Source organism: Oncorhynchus clarkii, chromosome 11, assembly GCF_045791955.1.
Source record: "Oncorhynchus clarkii lewisi isolate Uvic-CL-2024 chromosome 11, UVic_Ocla_1.0, whole genome shotgun sequence".
NCBI lineage: Eukaryota > Metazoa > Chordata > Actinopteri > Salmoniformes > Salmonidae > Oncorhynchus > Oncorhynchus clarkii.
Genome location: NC_092157.1, coordinates 24547782 through 24575176, shown reverse-complemented (window position 1 = coordinate 24575176; position 27395 = coordinate 24547782). Strand labels below are relative to the sequence as shown.

The window sequence follows — 27395 nt, the reverse complement described above, 5'->3', positions numbered from 1 at the left end:
ATTGATTTAATTGACTTTCAGCAATTTGAGGGTTTTTCTGTATTGTTGTCTGTTATTGGGGAATATTATTCTGTTTCAATCAGGGGTTGGAACCTAAATTCTTTTCCAATCATTTCTTTCTGAATAGAACCACATTTGTTTTTGTTCTGTTCCACTGTTCCTACCAGCAAAATAAAGTACAGTACCGGCTCGAACCAAACATTTTTTTACGGTTTATATCGTTCCTTTATGTTCCTTTTTTTAACCTGTCAAATCAACTGTTTTTTACATTTACCTCCATGAAATGATTTCAACAATCAGTGTGGATAGAGCAGGCAAGCTAGTTGTTTAAATGTGTGATGGACAGACAAGTGTAGCCGATGGTGCAAGATGGGACTGACATTTTGCGGGTGGGGAGAGAGCAAGAGAAGATTGAGGAGGCTTGAAGCGCTGGGCATTCTGTTTTGACATGCATTATCTGCTGTGCATTCAGAAAGTATTCAGACTTACTTTTCCCACATTTTGTTACATTACAAAATGTATTCAATGTTTTTTTCCCTCTCATCAATCTACACACAATAACCCATAATGACAAAGCGAAAACAGGTTTGTAGAAATTATTGCAAATGTATTAAAAATAAAAAACAGATATCTTATTTACATTAGTATTCAGATCCCTTGCTATGAAACTCACAATTGAGCTCAGGTGCATCCTGTTTCCATTGATCGTCCTTGAGATGTTTCTACAACTTGATTGGAGTCCACCTGTGGTAAATTCAATTGATTGGATTTCATTTGGAAAGTCACACACCTGTCTATATAATGTCCCACAGTTGATGTCAGAGCAAAAACCAAGCCATGAAGTTGAAGGAATTGTCCGTAGAGCTCAGAGACAAGATTATGTCGAGGCACAGATCTGGGGAAGGGTACCCAAACATTTCTGCAGCATTGAAGGTCCCCAAGAACACAGTGGCCTCCATCATTCTTAAATGGAAGAAGTTTGGAACCACCAACACTCTTCCTTGAGCTGGCCGCCCGGACAAACTGAGCAAGCGGGAGAGAAGGGCCTTGGTCATGAAGGAGACCAAGAACCCGATGGTCACTCTGACAGAGCTATAGAGTTCGGCTGTGGCGATGGGAGAATCTTCCTGAAGGACAACCATCTCTGCAGCACTCCACCAATCAGGCCTTTATGGTAGAGTGGCCAGACGGAAGCCACTCCCCAGTAAAAGGCACATGACAGCCCACTTGAACTTTGCCAAAAGGCACCTAAAGGACTCAGACCATGAGAAACAAGTTTCTCTGTTCTGATAAAACCAAGATTTGTTTAATCAGAGGGAGGTTTTTCAGCGGCAGAGACTGGGAGACTAGTCAGGATCGAGGGAAAGATGAACGGAGCAAAGTACAGAGAGATCCTGAATGAACAGGACAACGATCCAAGAGGACAATGACCCTAAGCACACAGCCAGAGACCGGACTTGAACCCGATCGAACATCTGTGGAGAGACCAGAAAATAGCTGTGCAGCGACGCTCCCCATCCAACCTGACAGAGCTTGAGAGGATCTGCAGAGAAGAATGGGGGAAACTCCCCAAATACAGGTGTGCATCTAGCATCATAACCAAAGAAGACTCAAGGCTGTAATCACTGCCAAAGGTGCTTCAACAAAGTACTGAGTAAAGGGTCTGAATAGTTTGCTTTGTCATTATGGGGTATTGTGTGTAGATTGATGAGGGGGGGAAAAACAGCAATTTCATCCATTTTAGAATAAGGCTATAATGTAACAAAATGTGGAAAAAGTCAAGGGGGCTGAATAATTTCCGATTGCACTGTAAATTAGATCCACAGAATTATAACATGGAGGAGTGGCTTCTATGGCGGAACTTTGGATGTCCTTTGAGCTTGCCAGCTAACAAGCTTGTGTGTGCAGAGCAGCACCATAATTAAAAACCCGTCTTACATATTTGTAGTCAATAAATCCAACGAGAAACAAGATTGATGAAGGAGCTGTTCGTGGACTACAGGAAAAGGAGGGCCGAGCACGCCCCTTTCACATCAATGCCTTTTCCCACTCAGGAGACTGAAAAGATTTGGAATGGGTCCTCATATCCTCAAAAAGTTCTACAGCTGCACCATCGAGAGCATGGTTGCATCACCGCTTGGTATGGCAATTGCTCGACATCTGACCGACCGCAAGGCGCTACAGAGGGTAGATATTACCTCAATTAGTGCTTACGGCCCAGTACATCACTGGGGCCGAGCTTCCTGCTATCCAGGACCTCTATACCAGGAGGTGTCAGAGGAAGGCCCTAAAAATTGTCAGACTTCAGCCACCCAAGTCATAGACTGTTCTCTCTTTCTACCACATGGCAAGTGGTATCAGAGTGCCAAGTCTATGTCCAAAAAGCTCCTTAATAGCTTCTACCTCCAAGCCATAAAACTGCTAATCAGTTAACCAAATGGCTACCCGGACTAGTTGCATCTCCCCCTTTTTTACGCTGCTGCTACTGTTTATTATCTATGAATAATCACTTTACCTCTACCTACATGTACATATTACCTCAATTACCTCGACTAACCTGTACCCCTGCACATTGACTTGGTACAGGTACCCCCTGTATACTGAATATAGACTCGCCACTTTACTGAATATAACTATGCCACTTTATGTTTATATACCCTACATTACTCATCTCATATGTATATACTGTACTCTATACCATCTACTGCATCTTGCCTATGCCGTTCTGTACCATCACTCATTCATATATCTTTATGGACATATTCTTTATCCCTTTACACTTGTGTGTATAAGGTAGTAGTTGTGGAATTGTTAGGTTAGATTACTCGTTTGTTATTACTGCATTTTCGGAACTAGAAGCACAAGCATTTCGCTACACTTAACATCTGCTAACCATGTGTATGTGACAAATAAAATTTGGTTTGATTTGTTGTTATTTCATTGTGTACCATTTTTTTGTATATATATATTTATTTTTACTTTAGTTTATTTTTCAAATGTATTTTTGTGGGAAATATTTTCTTACTTGTTGCAAAAACTGCATTGTTGGTTAAGGGCTTGTAAGTAAGCATTTCATGGTAAGGTCTACAGCTGTTGTATTTGGCACATGTGTAAAAATACCATATGACTTGATTTGATTGCTAGGCCTATGGTAGCTTGATTTGATTACAAGGTCTATAGTAGCCTTAACTATCATTGAATTAAAAATCTCTCTCCCTATCTTCTGAATTACGATTGTAAAGTCAGTACAATAGCCTATCCTTCGGAGAGGGGCAGGTAGTCTAAACATGCGATGGCAAAGATTTTCAGCTTGCAGGCAGACACTGGAATAAGTTTGCATATGTCACGTTCTGACCTTTATTTCCTTTGTTTGGTCATTATTTAGTATGGTCAGGGCGTGAGTTGGGTGGGCAGTCTATGTTTGTTTTTCTATGATTTGGGTATTTCTATGTTTCGGCCTAGTATGGTTCTCAATCAGAGGCAGGTGTCATTAGTTGTCTCTGATTGAGAATCATACTTAGGTAGCCTGGGTTTCACTGTGTGTTGGTGGGTGATTGTTCCTGTCTCTGTGTTTGCACCAGATAGGACTGTTTTTTGGTTTTCCACGTTTATTGTTTTGTAGTGTTCGTGTTTATCGTTTTTTTCATTAAACATGAATAACCACCATGCCGCAATTTGGTCCGCTTCTCTTTCCCATACAGAAAACCGTAACAGCATAGGCGCTTTGCTGTGTTTTTTCTTTGTTGGAGTCAAGCAATTTCTGAACGTAAAATAACGTTCTTAACCGGTTCCCATGCTTTTAAAATAACGGCTCTGTTCCAGAACAGTATGGATCACTTTCATTCCAGGTTCTGTTTATGTTCCTTGAAAAATTGTATTTTCCGGTTTTCGGTTCTGTTCCCTAAACCAGTTCCAACCCCTTTTTAATGGTACTCCTGAATCAATCACTATGATGAATATAATAGTTTTTCTTGAGTGTATTTTTAACAAAGCTGAGATTTACTTTACTTACAGTACAGCACTTTACTTACTTACAAAAGTTTGGACACGCCTACTCATTCAAGGGTTTTTCTTTAGTTGAACTATTTTCTACATTGTATAATAATAGTGAAGACATCAAAACTGTGAAAGAACAGATATGGAATCATGGAGTAACCAAAAAAGTGTTAAATAAATCAAAATATATTTTAGATTCTTCAAAGTAGCCACCCTTTGCCTTGATGACAGCTTTGCACAGTCTTGGCATTCTCTCAACCAGCTTCATGAGGAATGCTTTTCAAACAGTCTTGAAGGAGTTCCCACATATGATGAGCACTTGTTGGCTGCCTTTCCTTCACTCTGCGGTCCAACTCATCCCAATCCATCTCAATTGGGTTGAGGTCGGGTGATTGTGGAGGACATGTCATCTGATGCAGCACTCCACCCTCTCCTTCTTTGTCAAATAGTCCTTACACAGCCTGGATGTGTGTTTTGGGTCATTGTCCGGTTGAAACGAAACGATAGTCACTTTAAGTGCAAACCAGATGGAATGGCGTATTGCTGCGGAATGCTGTGGTAGCCATGCTGTTTAAGTGTGCCTTGAATTCTAAATAAATCACAGAGAGTGTCTACAGCAAAGCACCCCTACACCATCACACCTCCTTCTCCATGGATCACGGTGTGAACCACACATGCGGAGATCATCCGTTCACCTACTCTGCATCTCACAAAGACACAGCGGTTCGAACCAAAAATCTCAAATGTGCACTCATCAGACCAAAGGACAGATTGCCAAGTCTCTTCTTCTTATTGGTGTCCTTTAGTTGTGGTTTCTTTCCAGAAATTCAACCAAGAATGAAAAGCAGCAAATATGTGCTCTGCATATGTGGGAACTCCTTCAAGACTATTGGAAAAGCAGTCCAGGTGAAGCTGGTTGAGAGAATGCCAAGAGTTTGCAAAGCTGTCATGAAGGCAAAGGATGTCTACTTTAAAGTCACTACTGGTCAAAAGTTTTAGAACATCTACTCATTCAAGGGTTCTTCTATATTTTTACTATTATTCTACATCGTAGAATAATAGTGAACAAATGAAAACTATGAAATAACACATATGGAATCATGTAGTAACCAAAAAAGTGTTAAACAAATCAAAATATATTTTATATTTCAGATTCTTCAAATAGCCACTCTTTGCCTTGATGACAGCTTTTTTTTTGTCAAAAGCCCTGTTTGTGTGTGTTTGAATCCACATGTGAAACTTCATGTGAAATATCATCACGTGAAGTGTTCCAAAAACACATGATGTTTCATAAAATGTCACTTGCAAAAAGTGTAAATTTCACATCTGAAATCATGTGTTTTTTCCTTATTGGGTATGCGTGTGCATGTGAGAGGTTAGGAGTTCAATAGCCACCAGATGTAAGGCCTGGTAATGGGAGAGTGCCAGTCTTAGTCACTAGGCCAGCTCTCTTTTACAGAGACTGACTCAGGCTTTACCTTAAGGCACGCACTTTTACTAGAACTCCATCCTAGGTAAGGAACTCCATCCTAGGTAAGGAACGTCATCCTAGGTAAGGAACTCCATCCTATTTAAGGAACTACATCCTAGGTAAGGAACGTCATCCTAGGTAAGGAACGCCATCCTAGGTAAGGAACTCCATCCTAGGTAAGGAACGCCATCCTAGGTAAGGAACTCCATCCTAGGTAAGGAACTCCATCCTAGGTAAGGAACGCCATCCTAGGTAAGGAACGCCATCCTAGGTAAGGAACGCCATCCTAGGTAAGGAACGCCATCCTAGGTAAGGAACGCCATCCTAAGTGAGGAACTCCATCCTAGGTAAGGAACGCCATCCTAGGTAAGGAACGCCATCCTAGGTAAGGAACTCCATCCTAGGTAAGGAACTCCATCCTAGGTAAGGAACGCCATCCTAGGTAAGGAACGTCATCATAGGTAAGGAACGCCATCCTAGGTAAGGAACGCCATCATAGGTAAGGAACTCCATCATAAGTAAGGAACTCCATCATAGGTAAGGAACTCCATCATAGGTAAGGAACGCCATCCTAGGTAAGGAACTCCATCCTAGGTAAGGAACTCCATCCTAGGTAAGGAACTCAATCCTAGGTAAGGAACGCCATCCTAGGTAAGGAACGCCATCCTAGGTAAGGAACGCCATCCTAAGTAAGGAACTCCATCCTAGGTAAGGAACGCCATCCTAGGTAAGGAACGCCATCCTAGGTAAGGAACTCCATCCTAGGTAAGGAACGCCATCCTAGGTAAGGAACGCCATCCTAGGTAAGGAACGTCATCATAGGAAAGGAACGCCATCATAGGTAAGGAACTCCATCATAAGTAAGGAACGCCATCATAGGTAAGGAACTCCATCATAAGTAAGGAACTCCATCATAGGTAAGGAACACCATCCTAGGTAAGGAACACCATCCTAGGTAAGGAACTCCATCATAGGTAAGGAACGCCATCATAGATAGGTAAGGAACGCCATCATAGATAGGTAAGGAACGCCATCATAGATAGGTAAGGAACGCCATCCTAGGTAAGGAACGCCATCCTAGGTAAGGAACGCCATCCTAGGTAAGGAATGCCGTCCTAGGTAAGGAACTCCATCCTAGGCAAGGCGGAAAGGCATGGGTTATTATAAAGACCTTCCTTCCTTTGAGTTTTTCCGTAGATGTAGATGGAGAGAGACAGTGAGAGAGAGAATGGTCGAAACCTACAGTAGGTCACCTTTGCAGAATGAAAGAGGGAGAGTAGAGCCAATAGAAAGCGAGAAAGAAGGGGATGTTTGTCAAGGACATGAAATTGTCTTGGAGGAGAGGAATTCAGAACCACGCCAGGATGATAGCCTCAGGCTAACCTGAACAATAACTTGAAGACTAGCTCCAATGTCCAGCTCCTAAATGAAATATTGAAACTCATCCAATGTCTAGTATTGTGGTATGCTGCTCACACTCCGGTATAGCTCCACACATCTCTAAATAATGACGCAGGCGCACACACAAACACGCACACCCCTGATGGCACCGAACATCCGACCATGCAGGTTTTTGTTCTCCATCATCAGAAATAAGACAGTGTTAGGGTCAGTTACAAAGTTATTGCTACTTTGTGATATAAACAAAATGCAGCCCCGTTTTAAGAGTTTCGAATATACTCTGTATTCTCCTGTAGTTGTTATTAAAACGATGTTCTAATTTGATAGAATCAGCATCGGATACTCAAACTGTATTTCTTTAACAGGTTACTTAAAGACAATTATCCTTTAATGCTGTTCTCTCACTTTGTACTGTACAAAGTGAGAGAACAGCATTGAACACTCTCCAGTCCAGGCAGGTCTGGGTGGGTGTAATTTATCCACTTGCAGTGTGACTGTGAGGAGAGAGAGGAGAAGAGAAGTGAATGTAATTTGGCATCAGGATTCCGGTCACATGACTAAGTGGAATGATTACCCCTTGTTCCCAGGTTGATTGGCCACTTAATCTCTCCCTCTCTATCTTCTCGCCTCACGGTGCAGTTGCCGCTCTGACCGCCGTGACAAAGATCTGCCGCGTTGCCAAGTCAACATAAGAGTTCCGATCTTCAAGACGGCGACGGGCAGGGTGGCGGGCAGGGGGGGTAGCGGGTGAGTCTGGGCCGGTTTCGGCTGACTGAAGGACAACTCCAGGTCATTGGTCGGGCCATTGTCGGCGACCCCCGGCTCTTTAACCTTGGATTAGAGACATAAGGAAATGCACCGGCAAGACAGAATAACAATGGTGGGGGACAAGGCTAGGGAGGAGGGGGAGGTACAGAGATGCATAAGAATCAAATGTGATTTTTAACCTGGTAGAAGGTTGATTAAATGTACACTCAGTGATTCAGGAGATCTTTATTATATAAACACAACAAATATGACGCCATGGTGACGTCAACTTCCTGCTTACAAAAACACCAACAACAACATTGCCACTATTGACTGTTCTGTAAGCAGGATGTCACCCCACTTTGCATGATGAATATGTTTAGGTTTAATCCTTCATCTCAGTAGCAGACTGTACTCGGACATTACACACTTTTAACACACAACAATAGATATTCCAGATACAGTCAGATCCAAAATGATTGATAAAGATGAGCAAAAAAGACTGTATAAAATAAATTATTTAAATACTGAGCTGCATTCTACTGCACAGCAAAATAAGCATTTCCCTGCATCTGCAAAAACACCTGCAAGTCTGTGTACGCAACTGAGACACTTTGATTTGATTTATATTGTATGTTCAAGGCATTATATTAATGCAATTGCTCAGATAAATATATTTTGTTTAACGAGTAATATTTTGGGGAGAGAAAAATGTATTGTGGCCTTCCATGGCTTCCTGTTTCACTGGGGTATAAAAACGAGGTAACACGCATCTCTTTGTCATCCATCACCATAGGGAAATGCAAAGAGCTCACAAACAAAAAGAGACAAATGGTTGTTGACCTTCATTAATCATACCACTATTAAGGCACAAGTTAAGAAGTTTAAAAACACTGGAACAGTGGTAAACTTGCCTGGTATTGGACGCAAGTGTATCTTGTTACCACGCACAGTGAAGAAGATGGTTCGGGAGGCAAAGGAATATCCAAGGGCCAAAGTTCGAGAATTCTCCAAATCTACAATTAGACTTCACCTCCATGCCAATGCTCTTTGGAAGGGTTGCCAGCATTTCTTTTTGTTATTATTGAGAGCAACTAACAACTGTAATTGCATGGAGTTTGCTAAACGGTATTGGAACTTGGATTGGAAGCGATGCTATGGTCAGATGACACGAAAATAGATTTCCTTGGTTGCGGACACCAGTGGTGGGTTTGGTGTCGAAAGAAGAACCCCATTGAAAACCAGTTGTTTGTATTGAAGAGGGCAGTCCCTAAGTACAGATGAAGAATATCAAGGATCTAGAAAGATTCTAAGATGGAGGAATGGTCTAAGATCCCTCCCAATGTGTTGTTCAGTCTCATAAAACATTTTAGGAAAAGGCTTAGTGCCATAATCCTCTCAGGGGGAGGGCGCACCAAGCATTGAAAACAGGGTTGCCAATAATTTTGACATCTATCTTTTTGAGACAGAAAAAGGCTCAGTGCTGTAATCCTCGCAAGGGGAGTGTGCCGGAGTAAGGAAAATATGGGTGCCAATAATTTTGACACCTATCTTTTCGAGATTTTTTTTGTATTACTTGTTAAATAAAGTGTCTTTCTCTGAGCAATTGTATTAGTATATCAGAATAAAATTAGAGCAACATTTTTTTGGCATACATTATAGCTCAGTATTGATATGATTTATTTTATACATGTTTGTTTGCTCATCTTTATCAACGGTGCCAATCATTTTGGACCTGATTGTACTTGATTAAAAGAAACCATTTAAATCCAATTATCTAATAATATTTCACAGATGCATTTCATAACGTTTCTTTACAGTATGCAACTGTATGGTGTGTTTTCCCCAGGGCTGAATGTGGTCTCATTGAGCTCTTCTGAATGCAGGCCGTTATTAGACAGAAGATACGCCTAGCTATGGAATCATTTAGCCTGGTAATTTCCCCATGCCGGCAAATTGAATATGATTTGAGACACCAAGGTGACCCCTGTTAGCCACCGAGCGTTTTACAGATTGTTTTCTTTTTCTAATCTCTTGACTTCTAATCTGTCTGAATATAAACAGCCATGAAGCAAAAATCATTAATTAATATTGCCACAACAAATTAACGATGGCAGCGGCCAAGCTAGGCCAGGCAAGCAGCGATTTCAAGAAATAGAAAAATTATCCAACATGGGAGAGGAAAGGAACGTGTGAAAAACGAATGAATTATTACAGAAATTGATTTACACCCTGAGGCCACCTGCAGCAGAGTGTTTGCGTTCCAAATGGTCCTTATTCCCTATATGGTGCTCTCTTTTAATCCAGGGTCTACAGGGCTCCGGTCAAAAGTAGTGCACTATATAGGAAATAGGGTGCAATATGGGACGCATTAGACAGTGTTACAGACGTATCGAGTGGGTGAGCTGCCTGTCTGCCTCACATGCTTATACACTCTTAGAGAAAAGTTCTATCTGGAACCTAAAAGGGTTTTTTGGCTGTCAGGTTCCAGGTATAGCCCTTTTAGATTCCATATCCCTTTCCACTGAGGGATCTCAGTGGGTTATTCCTGGAACCAAAAGGGGTTATTTTATGGACACAGCCAAAGAACCCTTTTGCAGCCTTTTTTTTCTAGGAGTGTAGAGACCTGTCGAAGCTGGTTTAATTCACAGATAACGTCAATGACTTCTAATACCTGATAAGTACCTTTGGATCATAGGGTTAGAGAGTCAGTAACCGTAAACTAATGGCATGCATTTGCACATCTGATAGCTATTTTTGAAAGCCCTCCTAATTGGATATAACAAGGATATCTAGCTGTTTTCAGTGGATTTTCTAGTTGCTGTAACAACCTGACACGTTATCCTGTCCCCATTGGTGTTATTCCTCCTGGGGAGTTGAAAGAAAACAAATGGTAGAGCTTGGTGCCTGAAATTATGGAACAATAATGTTTTTACATTTAATGGAAGCACTTTGTACACGGAAAGGTTAGAACCGTCATGAACTGTCTAATACTTATGCAAAATATGACCTATAAAACTGTTAAATCTCTTCCTCCGCCACGTCAGCATGCAGTTTGTACCAGGACAGGAAAAGATCCCTACACAGGTTGAAATGAAATTAGCAGCGGTCCCCCTGTAAGGTTGACTACAGTCACCTTTTCTAACTCGTAACGCCCCTAACTAACCTCTCTTAGCCTCGACTGGGACGCTCCCGCCAGCACCTAGTTGTTATTCCCACCACCATCACTGTCACCCCCCCTCTCCCCCCCCCCCCCTCTCTCTTTCTCGTCCTCCCTCCTTTTTTCTCTCTCTCTCCTGGCCCCTGCTATGCCACGCATGGTGGCTGTACTGTAATCAGTCCTGAGGAACCCTCACACTTCATTAAAGCATAATCAAGTTCATTACAATTTCATAGACGCTCAGGTACCAAATGGTTTCCGATAAATCACGGCTATTGGTCTTGTGTGCCTGGGCGTACACGTTTATCTCCCCCACTCAGGCACGAGAGAGGGAAGAGAGAAGAGGAACGACAGAGAAAATATGAGGGTCTGGTTGTGCCCTTTGAATGACCTTAGTGTCAGGAGGCAGGGCACTCCCTCTGGGCTAGACCATTACCACAGTGTCCTTGGATAACCTGAGGACCGGGAGACTATTTACAGATTGGAGGTCTGTTTGTATGGCAGTGCACCATTTGGTGTTAAGATGAATGTAGAGATCCATGGGTAGCAGTGTCGTGGAAAAGTTCCCCTTCACATTCTGTTCATTACCATTCTCAGACACAACTAATGTAAATATTTGTGGAAACACAAATATACAGAAATACAGTGAAGAACAATCCCGAAAACATAATGTGTTCACAGTTCACTTTATTCCACTGGCAAGCCCAAAGTCCAAACCAACAGACACTTACGTTTATTTCCCGGGACGTTTATCCTGAAGGTGGTGGGGGAGGAGAGGTGGGATGAGGGGGGGAGGAGGGGGAGGCATTGAGAGGTGGCAGGGAAAGATGAGGGGCTGACTGAGCCGGGCAAGAGAGGACATACCAGGAGAAGAGGATGGATGGAGTGTTGCAGTGGGGGAAAAAAGAGAGAAACCTCAGCGGAACAAAAGACCTTCAGGATTAATTAGGCGTCAGATTGGTTGCAGGGCACACTGGCTCTGCTCTGATTGGTTGCAGGGCACACTGGCTCTGCTCTGATTGGTTGCAGGGCACACTGGCTCTGCTCTGATTGGATGCAGGGCACACTGGCTCTGCTCTGATTGGTTGCAGGGCACACTGGCTCTGCTCTGATTGGATGCAGGGCGCACTTTTTCTCTGTTCTGATTGGTGGCAGATCACAGTGGTGCTCTGCCCTGATTGGTTGTAGGTCATAGTGTCTCTCTCTCGCAGAGTTTAGCATTCAGGAAGACCTGCCTGCCTGGACACAGTCCTCATATTTCAGCCAGACAGACCCTGTGTATACCTAATAGTTGCAGTCGGACTGCACTGCTTGGGCTGTCCTGTTCATTATGGATGTACTGCCTTGTTCATGATATTCCACAGGGCAATGAGGTCCATGACAGGGTCATGTATGTAATGCAAATTTTTTACATGACATTTACACTCTTTTTCCGTTTACGACATAGGCATGTTTTGGCTCATATCCACACTGAATGTTTTAAGTATTTGTGTTTGGCATGATGGGAAAAACTACTTGTATGGTGCTTAAGTCATATTTACATTCTCCAATACTGGATTAGCTTTTTCGGTCTTTGCCAAAATAAAGGAATGCAGCACATGATCTTAGCAAAGATTCACTCGCATACAATTTAGCACAAATGTAGTGCCGTTATCACCTTTCTGTGCATGGAATCGCATGCATTACGGTTCAATTTCCTAGTCCAGTCAATCACGTCACGCTTTCTGAAACAGACCCGAGCTAGCTACCAGTTAATAGGAATTGTACTGTCACTGTCATTGAGGCTTGTCTCCTCCTGTGACCTTTTGATTTCACCAGTTTCTGAGGCACAGGAAATGTTGAACTGTGCATACGGATGACATCGTCAGGACAGTTGGCTAACCATGACTCATAGCCTAATGTCTGATTCTGATTCTGACACTGACACATTAAGTCCTTTGCTTGCAGTGAGGTTTCAGTTGATGATGGAGTGCGTCCCAAATGCCACCCTATTCCCTAAATGGGCTCTGGTCAAAAAGTAGTGCACTATATAGTGAATAGGGTGATATTTGAAACTCAACCTATGTCTTGGGACATTTTGTGCTTCATCATATCAACTCAGAAGCAGTCGGTCACAACTCCGGCAGATGTCCTCTGTCTGAGCTTTGGCACGGTGATATTTGGGCAGACCAGTCAATGATGTGATTTGATCTCATCTCTGAGCATTTTCATTCGCTTCGGATCTTGAATGATCATCGTCTGCTTTAGTCGATGGCATATATCAATAGTATGTTTTCCTCTCTCGGCTCTTTCTGTCTGAAAATAAAGCTTTTCTACTCTTACATTGGTATAAAAAAAACACAACAGAGTTTTAACCGAAGTCTTGAAAGAGTTAAGTTAGATACATTACAGGAACTGGTCTTGAGGTATTCTCCTCACAAGAAACTCCTGAAGTTATCGCCAAGTCAGCCACAGCTCTTAGGAGTACCTTACTGCCTTGACACCTAGTTCATTCCAACGGACATACACAGAAAATCCATTTCAACCTCCCTGTTCTGTTCTAACCCAGGTGATTCTTATAGCCACTCCTGTGTTCACTTCTGTGCCCTGTCGGCATCTACGATGAACTACCTAGCTGCTGCCCTAATGGAGAAACCCAGTAGTGTATGTAAGCACCGGCACATTAGAATGAATGAGTAATGATGATGTGGTTCTGTATGTCGTCAAGGGAAGGGAGAGACTGTTGAGACTCCGTCAACAGTTTAGCCCCCTCTTGTGGAATCACGTGAACTTTCCAAATCGGTTAACCTACAACTATCATGATTACAGCTAGATGGAGATTTGGAGAGTGAAATGAAATAGTGATTTTAGTTCTATGATTGTTTGTGCATCATCAACTGAAGTGTTCATTTGCAACAGAAGCAGCCATTTTTATCCACTTGTTTTAATTACTGTGAAGGAGAATGAAGATAGACACTGTGTGCCGTGAGCCTCCTCTCCTCCTAAACTTACCCGCGTGTTCCCACCACACACAGACACACACACTGCTCTCCCAACCACGCACAACCCCTTACCTGCATGTTAAACGTCTCACACACTTAGGTGCTTTGAAAAGAGAGAAATATAGCTTTTATAAGATGAGGTTTGAAAATGAACGGCAGTTGTTGTTGCCACTCTCGGTTGTCTTGTCAAGATGTGAAACGGACAGATTAGTGAGTAGAGACACACACACACACACACACAGATGAGGAAAGAGGGATGGTTCTCCTTCTCTCCTCTTTCTGCTATCCATCCTGCGACTCACAACCACAACAACAAAAAGTGGACAAATATCAGCCTCAAATGAGCAGCTGATGAAGAAACGATGCTGTTGTTGCTGTTTATAATAATGTCCACCACGTGTTTTGGATAGAATGGGGTCATGGATTGACACAGTACTGCAGTCTGGTAGTAGCTGTCTGACATGCATCAACAGGGGAGAAGGGAGAGGATGATTCAATATAGTATGACGGATCCCTTGATAATTAGACAGTTATTCTGCCAGATTGGAAACACCCATCACCTGGTGTTTATCTCTGTCTGTCTCTCTACACACAGTGTCTCTGTCTTTCTACACACAGTCTTTCTGTCTCTCTACACACAGTGTCTCTGTCTCTACACACAGTCTCTCTGTCTCTACACACAGTGTCTCTGTCTCTCTACACACAGTCTCTCTGTCTCTACACACAGTGTCTCTGTCTCTCTACACACAGTGTCTCTGTCTCTCTACACACAGTCTCTCTGTCTCTACACACAGTGTCTGTCTCTCTACACACAGTGTCTCTGTCTCTCTACTCACAGTCTCTTTGTCTCTACACAGTGTCTCTGTCTCTCTACACACAGTGTCTCTGTCTCTCTACACACAGTCTCTGTGTCTCTCTACACACAGTGTCTCTGTCTCTCTACACACAGTCTCTCTGTCTCTCTACACACAGTCTCTTTGTCTCTCTACACACAGTATCTCTGTCTCTCTACACACAGTGTCTCTGTCTCTCTACACAGTCTCTCTGTCTCTCTACACACAGTCTCTCTGTCTCTCTACACACAGTCTCTCTGTCTCTCTACACACAGTGTCTCTGTCTCTCTACTCACAGTCTCTCTGTCTCTACACACAGGCACTTCTGAGAGTAGTGTGTGTGTGTGTGTGTGTGTGTGTGTGTGTGTGTGTGTGTGTGTGTGTGTGTGTGTGTGTGTGTGTGTGTGTGTGTGTGTGTGTGTGTGTGTGTGTGTGTGTGCATGATTGTGAGAGAGAGAGAGAAAGAAAGAGACAAAAGAAGAAAAAAGAAAGTGAGAGAGAGAGAGAGAGAGAGAAAGAGATATATAGAGAGAACACTATTAGCAGTGTGTTGTGTTCATAATATCCAGCATAATGCTTACTCTGCACACTGCACGTGATGGATTTTGTATAATGTTAAGAGAGCAGGGGCCACAGCCAGACTTATTTCTGTCACACTGAAAAGGGCATTCTTATACAGAAATGTGCATTTATTTCAACGTGGTGTGAAGTGCATATAGTATTAGATGGCTGCACATACACTAATGTGGACACTGGCAGACAGACACACACACACACACACACACACACACACACACACACACACACACACAAGCACATTGGACAACCCATTAGAACAAGACAAGTTACCTGTGCTAGCCCTTTTCTTTACCAATCTCAGACATGTCATTCTCTCCATCCAACACACTGCACCATTGACATTTTCCCTTGATACCTTGTTGACTGCTTAGGAATGAAAAAAGAACACCTTAAGCTATAAATCAAATGTCAGGTGTTGCAGTGTAGTGGAACCATATCAATATTCCATGATATATGACCAGCCAGGGGACTTTATACAGGGCCGGACCCATAGACATGACATTGGGGGACACACTCGTTTCACGGCATTTCGCCCGGTGGCGGTGCTATACATCATGGTGGGAGTTGGTTTCAAAGTGCAAGGACTGTCCGATTCCCGTCCACGTTCAACCGAGAAGCATTCTGACTTAAAATACGTGGACAACTACAAATACTTAGGTGTCTGGTTAGACTGTAAACTCTCCTTCCAGACCCATATCAAACATCTCCAATCCAAAGTTAAATCTAGAATTGGCTTCCTATTTCGCAACAAAGCATCCTTCACTCATGCTGCCAAACATACCCTTGTAAAACTGACCATCCTACCAATCCACGACTTTGGCGATGTCATTTACAAAATAGCCTCCAATACCCTACTCAACAAATTGGATGCAGTCTATCACAGTGCAATCCGTTTTGTCACCAAAGCCCCATATACTACCCACCATTGCGACCTGTACGCTCTCGTTGGCTGGCCCTCGCTTCATACTCGTCGCCAAACCCACTGGCTCCATGTCATCTACAAGACCCTGCTAGGTAAAGTCCCCCCTTATCTCAGCTCGCTGGTCACCATAGCATCTCCCACCTGTAGCACACGCTCCAGCAGGTATATCTCTCTAGTCACCCCCAAAACCAATTCTTTCTTTGGCCGCCTCTCCTTCCAGTTCTCTGCTGCCAATGACTGGAACGAACTACAAAAATCTCTGAAACTGGAAACACTTATCTCCCTCACTAGCTTTAAGCACCAACTGTCAGAGCAGCTCACAGATTACTGCACCTGTACATAGCCCACCTATAATTTAGCCCAAACAACTACCTCTTTCCCAACTGTATTTAATTTATTTATTTTGCTCCTTTGCACCCCATTATTTTTATTTCTACTTTGCACATTCTTCCATTGCAAAACTACCATTCCAGTGTTTTACTTGCTATATTTTATTTACTTTGCCACCATGGCCTTTTTTGCCTTTACCTCCCTTCTCACCTCATTTGCTCACATTGTATATAGACTTGTTTATACTGTATTATTGACTGTATGTTTGTTTTACTCCATGTGTAACTCTGTGTCGTTTTATCTGTCGAACTGCTTTGCTTTATCTTGGCCAGGTCGCAATTGTAAATGAGAACTTGTTCTCAACTTGCCTACCTGGTTAAATAAAGGTAAATAAATAATAAATAAATACAATTCGCCTGGGACCTCATTCATAACTTCTTCACCGACATCACTAAACTTGATACTTTATAGTTTACAATTACACTTACATATTAATACTTTTTGCTTTATTTTAAGTAACTAGCTAGCTACCATGGGGCTGGACCAGTTTTCCCAAAAGTTCATGATGTGTAACGTTAAGTTTTGCTTGCTGGCCAACCAACAACGTCAATGCCGCTATCAAGCCAATCTACTTTTACCCGAAAGAAATATACGAAACTGTTCATGACTAGATTTGATCTAATTTCACTTATTTTCTTTTATCTCTACTTGGAATAGTACACTTTATATACAAAAGTATGTGGACACCCCTTCAAATGAGTGGATTCAACTGTTTCAGCCAAACCCGTCGCTGACAGGTGTATAACATCGAGTACACCGCCATGCAATCTCCATAGACAAACATTGGCAGTAAAATAGCCTCACTGAAGAGCTCAGAGACTTTCCACGTGGCACTGTCATATGATGCCACCTTTCCAACAAGTCAGTTTGTCAAATTTCTGCCCTGCTAGAGCTGTGAGTGCTGTTATTGTGAAGTGGAAATGTCTAGGAGCATCAACGGCTCAGCCGCGAAGTGGTAGGCCACACAAGCTCACAGAACGGGACAGCCAGGTGCTGCAGCTCGTTAAAATAGTCTGTCCTCGGTTGCAACACTCACTACCGAGTTCTCAGCTGCCTCTGGAAGCAACATCAGCACAAGAACTGTTTGTTGGAAGCTTCATGAAATGGGTTTCCATAGCCGAGCAGCCGCACGCACACAAGCCTAAGATCACCATGAGTTATGCCAAACGTCGGCTAGAGTGGTGTAAAGCTCACGTTCTCTGGAGTGATTAATCACACTTCACCATCTGGCAGTCCGACGGACTAATCTGAGTTTGGCAGAAGCCAGGAGAACGCTACCTGCCCCCAATGCATAGTGCCAACTGTAAAGTTTGGTGGAAGAGGAATAATGGTCTGGGGTAGTTTTTCATGGTTCGGGCTAGGCCCCTTAGTTCCAGTGAATGGAAATCTTAACTCTACAATGACATTCTAGACGATTCTGTGCTTCCAACTTTGTGGCAACAGTTTGGGGAAGGCCCCTTCCTGTTTCAGCATGACAATGCCCCCGCGCACAAAGCGAGATCCATACAGAAATGGTTTGTCAAGATCGGTGTGGAAGAACTTGACTGGCCTGCACAGAGCCCTGACCTCAACCCATCGAACACCTTTGGGATGAATTGGAACACTGACTGCAAGCCAGGCCTAATCGCCCAACATCAGTGCCCAACCTCACGAATGCTCTTGTGGCTGAATGGAAGCAAGTGTTCCAACATCTAGTGGAAAGCCTTCTCAGAAGAGTGGAGACTGTTATAGCAGCAAAGCGAGGGACCAACGTCATGTAAAATGTTAGAATAGCAGGTTTCCACATACTTTTGGTCATTTAGTGAAGCAATCTATGAACGTGTATAATGTGGTATGAGTTTTACAGTAGACTAGGCTACATGAGCTTTGCGTATCTCTCTCTCTCTCTCTCTCTCTATTTCTGTCTCTTTCTCTCTCCTCTCTCTCAATCTCTCTGTCTCTCTCTCTCTTTCTCTCTCCCAATGTGCTAACTTTTTTTTCTTCCCCAAAATGATTTGGTATCAGCATTGCTGGCTTCATTGAAAACTGTTAATCTGGTGGATTTTGGATGTCCTTATTTATTTGTTCGGGGTCCTATAGCAAGGCTCTCCAACCCTCTTCCTGGAGAGCTACCGTCCTGTACGTTTTCACTCCAGCCCTAATCTAGCACACCTGACGCTAGTAATTCGCTGGTTGATCAAATGAATCAGGTTAGTTACAACTGGGGTTGAAGCGAAAACCGACAGGAGGGTAGCTCTCCAGGAACAGGGTTGGAGAGCCCTGGCCGATACAGTACACGAGGCCAACATTACCATATTGTCCTGGATCCATACTTCCACAAGATGACTTTACATGAATGATATCTCTCAGGTTTAAACAATGTGAAATTGAAATACAAAATCATGTATTTAGCTGAGAAAGAGAAAGAGAAAACAGAATGTGAATTCGGCTATGCCAGTTGTCTTTGTGTCCTTGATGAAACAGAAGTACACCCATAACTGTAGTTGCTGTAGCTATAGCCAACCAGTACTCTGGCTTAGCGGTGTGTTGAATCGATTCCACGATCGGGACTTGAGCGAGTGTTCGTCTCGTTCTCAACGGGGTGTGCAACCTCAAATCTATGCCCACCGCGACATATAGCACCGCCCCGCCGGGCGGAATGGCGTGAAGAGAGTGTCATATCATTGACCATGCTGCCTAGTCACTCACCCAACCAGTCACGAGCAGTCACAAGCAGTCACAAGTAGACACAAGTAGACACAAGCAGTCACAAGTAGTCACAAGCAGTCACAAGTAGTCACAAGCAGTCACAAGTAGACACAAGCAGTCACAAGTAGTCACAAGCAGTCACAAGTAGACACAAGCAGTCACAAGTAGACACAAGCAGTCACAAGTAGACACAAGCAGTCACAAGTAGTCACAAGCAGTCACAAGTAGACACAAGCAGTCACAAGCAGAGGGGCCACAATCTCCCTTTGATGCTGTGCTAAAATGGCTTCTGTTTTCTAACCATACTTTTTCTGGCTCAACAACCCACTGAAAACATTGCTTTCCCATATGCACATGAATGTGCCAGAGACTGTTTTGCTACAGTGCACTGTAACAGCCAGGCACCACCAAAACCAACAAAAAAAAACATCAGTTGTGTTTCCGTCCTGCGTTCCCCCTCCTTAATCTCGGAGCCATGTGCGGCTCGGTGTTTGGCAACAGACGTTACGGATCTGTTCAAAGACCGGCGTCGTGGGGACGAGGTTTGAAGTCTGCTGATTGCCTGGGTCAACCCCAGAAACAGGCGCTGTCTTGATATCTTCAAGAACGGCAGAGATGACGGTCAATAAATCGTCCCTTCAGAGGATGGCATCGCAGCACTTCACAGGACACGTTTCAATGGTTCCCTGCCTTTCAACACATGAAAGGAGATGCTGGATCCTACCGGGCGGAAAGATCGTGAAGCAGTGGGCATATAGTACTGCAAAATACAAGTACAATTATTCAGTGTTATTTCTCCATATTTTCCTAACCTTCTCTGATGAAAATGAAATGACTCATGTTGGTACAATTTGTCGACATCATTTCACCGTTAACTTAAAGTAGAGTAAAGTATTGTCAATTATCATCTCATTAAGTATATTCAACAATCATGTTTTCTAGCTAAATGTATCTTAAAACTGTGTTGCATTTTGATACCTTTTTTGTAACAGTTTAGTCTCCTCTCCCACCTCCTCTCCCACCCCCACTTTGTGAATGATTTTCACACACAGAGGTAACTGCCAAAATAAAGGAAACACTTGAGAAAATGAGGGATACAATTACAAAGCATATGGAAAGTAGGTTCTTCCACACAGGTGTGGTTCCTGAGTTAATAAAGCAACTAACATCCCATCATGTTTAGGGTGATGTATAAAAATGCCCAGTTGCCCATTATTTTGGCTACCATGTCTAGAAGAAGAGATCTCAGTGACTTTGAAAGAGGAGCATAGGGGGTTTAAAATGTGTGTGTTTGTGTGTGTGTGTGTCTCAGTCACCAGATCTCAACCCAATTGAACACTTATTTGAGATTCTGGAGCGGCGCCTGAGACAGCGTTTTCCACCATCAACAAAAAACCCACATTTTGGCATTTCTCGTGGAAGAATGGGGCCACATCCCTCCAATAGAGTTCCAGACACTTGTAGAATCTATGCCAAGGTGTATTGAATCTGTTCTGGCTCGTGGTGCCCCAACACTCTATTAAGGCACTTTATGTTGGTGTTTCCTTTATTTTAGCAGTTACCTGTATACAGTATAGCGAGGCAGGTCATTAATGTTAGTCATTAACATCCTCAGATCCTTCTCTCTCTATCTCCTTGTCTCTCTTTCTCTCTCCACTACCCTTCTCTCTCTCTCTCTCTCTCTCTCCCTCCCTCCCCCTCCTCCACGTGGCCCTCCTGAATCATGGCCAGATTAATGAGCAACGTGTGAAAGGCCCTCACGGCCACTGGAGTGGCATCCCTCCTTTTAGTCTCAACTAGAGAGAGTTACGCTCGTTAAAAGCCCATCACTGGCCCTCTCACTTCCTCTCTCTTCATGTAGCTATCTCCCCCCCTTCCCTCTCTCTAGCTCTCTCTCTCTGTCTCTCATTCTTCTCTCTCTCTTTCTCCCTTTTCTCTCTCCATCTCTCACCCTTTCTCCCACCCACCCCCCCTCCCTCTCTATCGTTCCATCTGTCGCTCTTTCTCTCTATCCCTCTCTCTCTTTCTCCTCCTCCCTCCCTCTGTCTTCCTCCCTTTATCTCTCTCTGTCTCTCCCCCTCCCTCCCTCTCTCTTGGGGGTCGGTCATGTTATCCTTTTGAAGGAGCCACTCTCCCTGGCCTTTGATGCATAATGCATAAAGCCACTGATGTGTGTTTTACACCGTCTCTGACATTATTAATTCGTCTCAGCCATATCTCTCTTTTTTTATCTAGAGTGATCTGTACTATGGCTGTTAACATACCATCTCTGTATGTCAAATCTCTCCCTATTCCCTATAGTGCACTAAAAGTACTTGGCTCTGGTCAAAAGTAGTGCACTATATAGGGAATAGGGTGTGATTTAAGATAGGCCCTAAGGTAAAACTCTGTTAAACCAGGTCAGGATTGTTCTTGTCGTCGCCAGGTTACATCAAACAGTGGCTATGTCCCAACAGGCACCCTACCCTAGTCACTATTTAGTGGACTACTTTTGTTTTTATCAGGGCCCATAGAGTATAGGGAATAGGATGCCATTTGGGATGCACACACTGTCCCAGATGAAGTTGATCCCGATAGCAGCTTTGTTGTCTTAGTTTATGGATTTGTTGGGATCTGTATGTTCAGATGGACCCAGTTCTGGGTAGATATGAGGTTTAGTCAGAACCTGACCCCCATCCAACATCTGTTTATCAGAAGGTCAATACAGGCACTGGGTCATGCCATCTGGATTAGCTTTCTTTGTTGAGCCCACACAATGTTGTGTTGCGTTCAACACCACCATTAAACAGCCGTGAAACTAACGTCTTCCTCCATCCAATGAATTCATTCAAATATGTTGGTAAAGTTATTACCCATCCCTAACAGACTAATGTAGTATATCATGTATTTGCTAGTATTTGTTTGTTCTACAAAGATATGCTCTGAACCTAGGCTTTAACTGGGGAGTTGTGTCCCAAAAGGCACTCTATTCCCTATTTAGTGCACTACTTTTCACAAGTAGTGCACTATGGAATAGGTTGCCGTTTCAGACAAAGCCTAGGACTGTCTTCCTATTGCTGGTTGTGATCTGAGTGTCAGGTGACATTAACGGTCATAATTATCTCTGATGCGAAGTCCCTCCCAGGGCTGTCCTGTCAGTCAGGAAACTGTGCTATCAGCACATCTCGCCAAACACGTCAAGAGAAACATAACGAAATGCCACCCCCTGTCTTTGTCTTTTTACAGAAGGCAGGCAACGCCAGCGAGACACCTTCTGACATGATCACCTGAACACACACACACACACTCTTCACCTGCCTTGCCTGTCTGCTCGCAGTATATCTCTCTGTTGCTCTGAGAGAGTATGCACCCGATGCAGCGCTGCACTTAAACTTTCATCTTTATTCCATCTGACATCATTCATTCATCCTTATGGAGCTGGTTGATTTGAATGGGTGGTTGTGTCTGTTATATACCCATGTGGGTCACATCCTAATGGGTCAGCTTGATCTGGCTCTGCCCTGGCTCTGGCTCTAACCCCAATGTGGTTACGAGTTTATCTTTCTAGATCGGCCATTTACAGAAAACAATGTGAAGTCACCACGTGGGTTCGCCAGGTGCATTGTCGGCGGCAACCTCTCGGCGGTGTCGCAGCCTAGCTCTTCCCCCATCCATGGAAACAAGGACAGGAGGCACAGGACCAGAAGCAGAGAAAATGCCCTTACTCTCCTCCCTCTATCCTTTTTTTACCCCCCCTTTCATCACTCTTTTCTTTCTGCTCTACATCAAGCATGTGGTTGATAGGAAAAAGATTTTTTCCTAATGATTGTGGCTCAGCCTGGCCGATCTGACTGACAGCACCCTGCTGATGATGCTAAAAGCATGGTGGGGTAGAAATCTGTTCCGCAGGCTGCATGGCCATCTGGACATGATACTAGGAAAGGTTGGACATGGTTTGAGGCAACACGGCAGCAGTGCACGGCTCGCAAATCTGTACACAGTTCATCTTCCAGCCAGTCCTCTTGTCACACGACGGCGTCTGTTGTGGCAAAACAAAAGCAAACCAACAGGACGAGGGATGAAAGGAGAGAAATGCTTGTGTGTTGGGTGTCTGTGATGGAGCTTTGAGAGAGAGAGAGAGAGACAGAGAGAGACAGAGAGAGACAGAGAGAGAGAGAGAGAGACAGAGAGAGACAGAGAGAGAGAGAGAGATACACATATAGAGAGAGAGACTAATGGTACAGGTTACAGAGTACAAACAAGAGAAGAATCTGTCTCGCTGCGGGTGCCTGGCACTTTGAGAATATAAAAAGCCCCCGAGGCAAGGTTTCACACGTTGAATGGATATCGCCTTTCAAAAGCCTCGCACTCGGCGGCAGAGGCGAGGGAGGGATGATATAGAGGCAGCAGGAAGACACTATTAAAACTTGGAGAATGAATTGTTAAATACCTCCATAAAGAAATATAAAACATGGCCCCATTTTTATGCAGCCATCGCTGCTCTGGTGGCACCTGATAAGCCACAGCGACTGCATGGGGTGAAAAAAATGGCCTCCACTCGTGCAGACATATGATTGGATTTTCTTGAACTGGAGATTGCAATGCTCTCGGCCGTCATGGATGTGCTGCTGGTAACGCATGCTATTGCCCCCCACACACAATGACCGGCGTTAACTGCAATAGTATTAGCGTCTACCATCTCTGCAGTTTCCCAGAGTCCTTTTACATGATTAGGATAGGGAATTCCCTGCTTATGAATTTGACTTTAAATACTACAGAGGTAGGTTATTTTAGAGGTGGGCCCATTCAATTTGGTGTGGATCGGGTTTTTAGGAATAAACACATTAAATCAATTTCAACGTATTAGACTTTTACTTTGAAATTGATGGAACTACAGTAACGTTGTCAAATATAATGTAATATAACGTAGCCATGGTAACAGAATTACCTCCCAAAGCCACTTACAGTACATGAAATAGAGGAAAACCTCACTGTGGGAAGGTGATGAGAGAGGGGTCTTATCCTCAGTTGACACCTGGAGCATGGTTATCAGCTAGCAGTATTGAGACATCCTGCTTAGTATTAACCTACAATATTTTCCTCCATAGTAGATTATCCAGTGTGTTTTAGTTCTCCCCATCAGCCCCACAGGCCCCCGGAGAGGGGAAAGTGCCCCCCCCACCCCCCAAATGACACCCTATTCCCTATATCATGCCCTACCTTTGACCAGAGCCCTATGAAGTTTGGTCAAAAGTAGGGCACTATATAGGGAATAGGGAGCCATTTAGAACGCAGATAAAGACTTCTGGGTAGACTTCTGGGTCAGGGCTCAGTGTATGTCCCCGTTGACATTTGTGTTACTGGCACAATATTGACTTATGAGGGAGGCGGAGACGGCAGGAGAATTGGCAATGACATTCTACATTACCTTGGAGACAAATGTGAAACTGTAAGCGGGGTTAGTCAGTAGAGCTTTTAGCAGGACATTTTGTATGCTAGTTATGTTTTACGTCCTTCTGGTTCATGTTTTCATTCTGGATTTCTGCTAATATGTAAAGAAAATGTAACAGCTGCTTCATATTTTATGGAACCTTGTTAGTTTCAAATCATTTTTGTACACATTACTGTTTAGTGTCCCTATTCATTTGCAGTGACACTTTCGCACATGAAGGTTGATCAGATATAGTCATAGTCATATACCAATAGGGACTCAAACATATTTGCCCCTTAACCTACGTTTCACCTCTCAGTCTGTATATCCACAATTCTCAGTCTATATTTCCATGAACAGTCAGTCAAGTCAGTCCCCTCCTCATCTCTGTGTGTTTATAATGCGCCACATTTTTTGTCTCTCTCTCTCTCTCTCTCTCTCTCTCTCCTTCGCTCTCTCTCTCTCTCTCTCTCTCTCTCTTCTCTTTCTCTCTCTCCTCTCTCTCTCTCTCTCTCTCTCCTCTCTCTCTCCTTCTCTCTCTCTCTCTCTCTCTCTCTCTCTCTCTCTCTCAGAGTAGCCTCCGAGTCTTTACAACTGTCACAGCCAATCTCTCTGACAGCTTTCCCTGTCTGCCTTGGCCCGACGGTACTGCGGTGTGTTTAGGCACTACAGTGCTGCTCTGTGATTGTCATAAACATTTTGTCCCCTCCTCCGATATCTCAAATGGACTCCATCAACTGCCAGAGTCCCTCTGAATCAAACAGAACAACATTTCCCTTTGCCTCCAATGTCCTGAATACCAAATGACGTGGAAAATGTCACCTAGTTGTCATTCAAACTTTATTTTTCAGCACCTGAGGCTAGTGTAATGTTGCATTGAATGGCCTCTATTGAAACTTTGCGAAATGCTCTACGCCTTGTTGCCATTTCCCTATATGAACAAGCTTGTACAGCTATTAGATGGTGTTTGCTGGCTTTCTCCACCAAATATGTGTGACATTTTAAACGGTGAGAAGTAGCTAGGGTCTAGCTGATAGAGTTATTAACCTTGTTGTGCATCCAGGGGGGAGAGTAGTCAGTTGGGAGGTGGCCCTCCTTTCCTCTCCTCCTCCTCCCCTCATCTGGGTGCACATTACTGTCTAGCAAGCTTCTTGGCCCTGTTATTCTGCAACATTACCCCCATAAGGGTGGCAGTGGTGGGTGGCAGTGGCACCAAGCTACCATGAGAGAGATGGAGGGGGAGAGAGCACGTCATATCCTCATCATTGCTGTACGTGAGAGAAAGTCATGGCACGTAACGTCTCACCTCAAGATCAGATCAGACGTCCACGGATCTGTGGAGGAGAGGCGGGGGAGAGGAGAGGAGAAGAGGAAGAGGGGGGAGGAGGAGAAAGCAGGGCATGATGCCAGATAACATTGCACCTTGGCTCTGAGGGCCAGTAACACCTGCCAGTTCCCTTTAACCCACATAATGTCATTAATGAAATACTTAAAAGTGTCAAAGGACTTGACAGAGTTAAATTGTGACCAATCGAGACGCAAGAACCCAATTCTGCCACAACCAACAACAGTATTCTTACAGTTGGTTAGATCTCACTACGAGAAAAGAGGGATTTTGTTTTCAGGGATTTTAACCCTGAAGCCACTCAGATACACATTATCATTCTAATCTATGACTAGGAGCTTGACAACTGTTTTTAACGTTGCCAGAACAGAAATCTATGTTTGGTTGAAGTTCTCAGTGTGACAACAAGTCATAATGCTGTACAGAGGTGAAGAGCAGCATAGCATAGCATCATGCCACCACAGTTATCTCCCTGTTTCTCCCTGAAGATGACAGTATCTCACACTTTGACACCTCCCAGTTGCCTGGTGTCTTGAACGGGCAGAAGCACTTTACTTTTCACCATTACAAACCAACCAAATGACTCACACACAGTGTAATTGTAGTCATCTTATAGTGATAGATCAGAGCGGTGTGTTTCTCACCATTCTAGATCCCAAGTATGCCCAGAGGCATCATGGGAGATCCCAGCTCTCCCCCAGGGCATGCTGGTCCTTACTACCCAGGTTGTTGGTGGCGGTGCGTTGGTGACAGTGTAGCACCACCACCAGCCAGCCGCCTTACAGCTTCCCCTGAGAACGCCACAAGCTGTGAACGCCCTTGTCACCATTACCTCTTCCATGTGTGAGAGGAGTGTTTCACGGCCAGGGCCCAGCGACGAGGCTATAAAGAGAAATATGCTCCCTAATCGTTTTTTTTTCTTTTCCTTTTTTCTCTCTCTCTCTCTCTCTGTTCTTTAAGCGGTCGCCTCCGTGTCTGTTTATGTCCTCTGAGCTATCGGCTATCTGCTCAATCTTTCGGCTGCTAACTGCTAAGGGACAGAGGCTGGCTGCCTCTCTCTCTCTCTCTCTCTCTCTCTCTCTCTCTCTCTCTCACACCACATTGTAATCTCTACTTGGCCAGGGTGAGAGACTAAACTGATGATTATTACACAGAATAGCTTCAAAACCAGGCACGGGGCTTGAGATGATGTGAAATCACTGTGCACAGGTTGCCAACTTATTTTAGTTGATAGTATGGGTTTTTTCAGTTGGCTACGGTAGGCTGTCTGAAGGAGGGCTACTTTGCTCTACATAAGGTTTTTGGCGGTACCAGGGGTGGCTATGCTTGACTGGACTACTGTGTTTCTCAATAGGCAGATAGTTATGAACGAACTCTGACCCCAACCACACTAGTGAGAGTGCGTTAGACAACAAATGTTTTTCTTCTCGTTCACACATTTAGTTTTGTGTGGCTGTGCATTTATGTTGGAG

At 43.8% G+C, this 27395-nt stretch overlaps 1 protein-coding gene across 1 annotated transcript in view; it reads left to right on the top strand.

The window, feature by feature from the left end:
* The window catches only part of LOC139420689 (adenosine deaminase RNA specific B2 (inactive)), a 194043-nt gene that overhangs the window by 133660 nt on the left and 32988 nt on the right, over positions 1-27395 (top strand). The gene's annotated exons all lie outside the window — the stretch shown is intronic.